The following is a 5592-nucleotide window of genomic DNA, read 5'->3' on the forward strand; positions in this document are numbered from 1 at the left end:
GTTAGTGACACCCAACATTGTCACTAATGTTGGAAGAAGCCCACACAAGCCACTATGAGCCACGTTAACTCCCACATTAACTTAGTTAACGTGGTAGTTAACGTGGGCAAAAGTCCCACCTGACAGCCTAACCATGCCTTCTTCAAACACGCATAACGTGAGCCACAAAACTCCAAATGAGATGATTCCAGTGGCATTGGAAAGTAGGATTCCAGAGCTTTCCAAGCATATATGACACTACATGGTTGACACTAAATTTGAGAGAGAAAACCTGCCCGGAAAGTGTAATGATGAACATGGTATCAACCTGTATTAAGGCCAACTGACCTCTTCACCTTCCAAGAAGTGTAACTCGAGTTGTGGAACTCCAAATGATGCGCTTTCAAAGGCTTTGGAAAGTAGACATCCAGAGCTTTCCAAAAATATATAATAGTATGGGGTGGACATTAATTTTTAGCTCCAGAACCTGGAAATATTAAGCCCCTGGTCGCTAGCGTTATCGGGACTCAAGTTTTTCATTAACGCTAGCGACTATGCCAGCGACCATGTCCACTTCAAAGGAGCATAACTTGAGCTACAGAGGTCCAATTGAGATGATTCCAGTTGCTTTGGAAAGCTGACATCCAGAGCTTTCCAACGATATATAATACTCTACAGTGAGCATGAAATTGGAGCACAAATCAGAGTTATCTTTTAAGCCCCAAAAACAACAACTGGGCAGCAAGTGTGACGTTAGCCACACTAACTTCAGCACTAACGCCCCACTTGTAGCGTTAGTGTGGCTAACAGGAAGCAATAAAGCCAAGTCACCTTGGACCTCAATTTGATTCACTTCTCTCTCAAGTCCACCACCCAAGCTCAAGTAAGCAAGCCCACAATTGTCAACCAATCAAGACCACAAGAAGCATCTAGAATAGGAATTTTCATTTAAATGTAATTTGCTTTTAATTTCATTTTGTAATTTAGGAGAGCCTATATAAAGGCCGTAGATTTTACATTGAAGGCATTTTGGGAAATAGAGGGGAACGGATTCTGAAATTGGGGGATTGAAGAGGGGTCTTCGGACTCCCTCCCCTCACACACTTTTCCTTCTCTTTCTTTTCTTTGTACTTTTCATTTATGAATTTTGAAGTTTTAATTTCAGTTTTTATCTTCATCTTTATTTTTCTGCACTTTCTTTCTTTTCTATTTTGGTAGAGCAATGATCAACTAACTCTTTCCATTGGGTTAAAGAGCTCTATTGTGATTCAATGGATCAATTGTAGTTCTTATTCTTCTTCTTCTATCTTTTCTCTTGATTTTACTTGAAAGCTTTCGATCTTCATCCAATTGGATAGTTATCTTGGAAAAGAAGCTATTCAAACTTGGATCTCTTCGGAACCTTGAAAGAGGAATGAAGAGATCAAGCTAGAAATGCTTTCTCATGCTGGACCAAATTGGGATTGGATGGGTATGTGACTATAACCCTCTTAATACTTGATTTGGGAAATGCATGTGGTATAATCAGTGACCATACTTCATCTCTTCTCATGAGCAATTTACCAAGGAATTGGCTATTGATCAAGATTTGAGAGATTGAATTACAAGAAATTGTGATTCGATCACTTAAGATTGCCAAGGAGATGAATGAGTGCATTGATTGAGGAAGAGATGAGAATCAACTTGATCCGGAGGATTGCAATATCTCTTGATCCCAATGTTCATTTTATTTTTAGTTCTTACATTTACTTTTCTTGCCATTTTAGTTTTCTGCACTTTATTATTTTCTTTATTTTTCTGTCAATTTACAATTCCTGCTGCTCATCATCCAAATCTGAATCGTCTAACTAGGATAATCAATTAACTATTGATTGCTTAATCCGTTAATCTCTGTGGGATTCGACCTCACTCTATTGTGAGTTTTACTTGACGAAAATTTGGTACACTTGCCGAAAGGAAATTTGTTGAGAGACAAGTTTTCCACGATCATTTGTGTATTTTTCTATAATTTCAGGTATTTTCTGGCTGAAATTGAGGGAGCTGAGCAAAAATCTGATTCAGGCTGAAAAAGGACTGCTGATGCTGTTGGATTCTGACCTCTCTGCACTCGGAATGAAATTTCTGGAGCTACAGGAGTCCAAACGGCGCTCTTTTAATTGCGTTGGAAAGTAGACATCCAGGGCTTTCCAATAATATATAATAGTCCATACTTTGCTCGAGGATAGATGATGTAAACTGGCGTTCAACGCCAGTTCCATGTTGCAGTCTGGCGTCCAACGCCAGAAACAAGTTACAAGTTGGAGTTCAACGCCAGAAAAGGATCCAAAGCTGGCGTTGAACGCCCAAAACAGCCCTATGCACGTGATTAGCTTAAGTCTCAGTCTCAGCACACACAAAGTGGGCCCCAGAAGTGGATTTCTGCACTATCCATCTTAGTTTACTCATTTTCTGTAAACCTAGTTTACTAGTCTAGTATTTAAACAACTTTTAGAGACTTATTTTGTATCTCATGACAATTCAGATCTGAACTTTGTATTTTGACGGCATGAGTCTCTAAACCCCATTGTTGGGGGTTGATGCGCATAAACTTGTTATGCTACGATTTAGGAAATTGCACGATCGGCAAAATTCCTTCCGGCAAGTGCACCGGTTATCGTCAAGTAAAAACTCACAATAGAGTGAGGTCGAATCCCACAAGGATTGGTTGAGTGAGCAATTCGAATTAGAAGTGTGTTCTAGTTGAGCGGAATCAAGATTTAGATGAGAATTGCGGAATGTAAAATTGGCGGGAAAAGTAAATGACAAGAAATTTAAATGGCGGAATCTTAAATTGCATGAAGTAAAGAGCAGAAGCTAAAATGCTGAAATTAAAAGGGAATGGGGGTGATTGCATGAATGTAATTGCAGAATGTAAAGAGAAGGTGGAAATCAGAAATGGGGAATTCATTGGGTTATAGGAGATATTGAGATCTCCGAATCAAAACATGTTTATCTCTTCCTCAACCAATGCGTTCATTGAATTTTGCTTGGCAATCTTATATGATTGGATCCCAATCCCTTGGCTCACCAATTCTCTCTAAAAACAAACAAATTCCCAATCCCTTGGTTTAAATGTTCATAAGAAGAGATGATGCTCGATCACTGATTATACCACAAAGTTTCATGAACCACAATTTGGTAGGATTACATGTCACAATATCCATCCAAACCCCAATCCAATTCACTGTGAGAAAGCTTCTCTAGCATGAATCCTCCATTCCTTTCCCAAGGTTCCGAAGGATTCCAATTATGGGTAGTTTCTTTCCCAAGACAACTACCCAATGGAATTAGATCGAGAAGCTTTCTAACAAAATTCAAGAGAAAAGATTGAAGAAGAAGATAAACTATTATTGATTCATTGAATTACAATAGAGCTCCCTAACCCAATGAAAGGGGGTTTAGTGAGTCATAGCTCTGAATTCAATTACAAAGATATGAAAACTAGCTAAAAGTGAAAGTAAAGGTCCCCCTAACTTAAATTCTATCCTATTTATACACTTTCTATATTGAGCTTCTGTTGTGTTTCTTGGGCTTTGAGGCCTCTCCCTGCTTTCCTTTTGCCTTGGGTTTATGATCCATAATCTTGATGAGGCTGTTGATCCAAATTCTGTAACATTCATTGAGCCAACTTAGTGATAATCAAATAATGACACATGACTCAATAAATTGAAATTTCAGACTCATCAATCCTTCAGGCCCAATCCCATAAACCATGATATTCAATTGGGTTTCATACCAGAGTAAGTTTAAGTTAATGTTTGTGCTCAAATACTAACTTAAACCGCAATATTTTTGGCCCAGAAACCTTTTCCAAGAGTGGCGTTTAAGTTGTAGTTTAAGCTTAAACTGCAGCTTAAACGCCAGACACTTCCAGTGATGCCTTTTGTGGAAGCACGTTTAAGCTTCAGTTTAAGGTTAAACTGAAGCTTAAACGTGGAAATGGAAGAAGGCAGCCCTGGAGGGTAACTTAGTCGAACACGTTTAAGCTTCAGTTTAAGGTTAAACTGAAGCTTAAACGTGGAGATAGAAAGGGCAGCCCTGGAGGTCGAACACGTTTAAGCTCCAGTTTAAGGTTAAACTGGAGCTTAAACGTGGAAATGGAAGAAGGCATCCTGGAGGTCGAACACGTTTAAGCTCCAGTTTAAGGTTAAACTGGAGCTTAAACGTGGAAGCTGAGAAAGGTGGCCCTGGAGGTGTCGAACACGTTTAAGCTCCAGTTTAAGGTTAAACTGGAGCTTAAACGTGGAAATGGAGAAAGCAACCCTGGAGGAGAAACTTGGTCGAACACGTTTAAGCTCCAGTTTAAGGTCAAACTGGAGCTTAAACGTGGAAATGGCTCCCTGGTGCCTTTCCCCTTTCTGGCGTTTAACCTCCAGTTTAAGGTTAAACTGGAGGTTAAACGTGGAACTGCCCTCCTTGGTGTCCTTCTCACTTCTGGCATTTAACCTCCAGTTTAAGGTTAAACTGGAGGTTAAACTTCAATTCCAGCATTTCTTAGCCTTCCTGATTCTGGCGTTTAAGCTCCAGTTTAGGCTTAAACTGGAACTTAAACTCCACATGTGATATTCAAGCTTCCTTTATTGATTTTGTTGCTTCCTTGCTTAGCCTCTTCTTCCCTGAAATCATCCAAACAATTGCATCAAAGTCTTGCAAAATTTCATGAGAAATCTTCCATTCATAGCATTCAAGTAATATAACTAAAACTCATGGAATTTGCATTAAAATCATACTGTTTGGATGGTTCCTTGCTTTGTTATTCATTTAACCATTCTTGGTTACTTTAAGCTCAAGAAAATGCATAAAACAACTAAAACTAACAGAAAAATGCTAGTGAACTAGCCTAAGATGCCTTGGCATCACAACACCAAACTTAATACTTGCTTGTCCCTAAGCAAGTCCTGAGTTATTTGAGAAGAAAGTATGAAACAGAAAGCAATTACATTGGCTATATTAGCAAGCATTTGAAGTTCATCAGAAGGGTTTTATGCAGAAAGTTGCAGCATCACTTTTTCATTCTTATCAGGTAAGATTATCACTTTTTCATTGCATCCATCAAACACTGCTATGGCCTCTTGTTATTCTTATGTCCTTGGCACTTTTCTCTTCTTTGTTTTTCTTTTCTTTTTCTTAGAGCTCCTTTGCTCCTTGTTTGCTTAGTGTCATGTGTTGCACAAGCCTTTGGCATTTTCTTTTTCTTATCAGTGCACTACACATATCCACTTTAGGCATTTTAGTTCACATTTCTTCTTGAGACATTGGTGCCCAGCACCTCTTTGTGTGACTAAATGTTTTGTATTTAGGTTGCTCTTGATAATGGACTTTTGGTTGATAATCCCGGGTTAGTTAACCCAAGTTACCAAGTGTTGAAACACTCCTCAGAACCTATTCATCCAAGCATATCCTTAATACATAAACACCACAGGCATTTGTCTCAGAAGTTCAAACCATTGGTGCCTAGCTTATTTTCTCAATTTTCTTGCTTTTTGGTTACCCTTTTTCAGTGGCTTTTTCTTCTTCTTTTTCTTTCTTTTTCATGGCCAAAGACATTTATTCATCAAGATCCATAGACAGTTT

The sequence above is a fragment of the Arachis hypogaea genome, chromosome 17 (assembly GCF_003086295.3).
Source record: "Arachis hypogaea cultivar Tifrunner chromosome 17, arahy.Tifrunner.gnm2.J5K5, whole genome shotgun sequence".
Taxonomy (NCBI): Eukaryota; Viridiplantae; Streptophyta; class Magnoliopsida; order Fabales; family Fabaceae; genus Arachis; species Arachis hypogaea.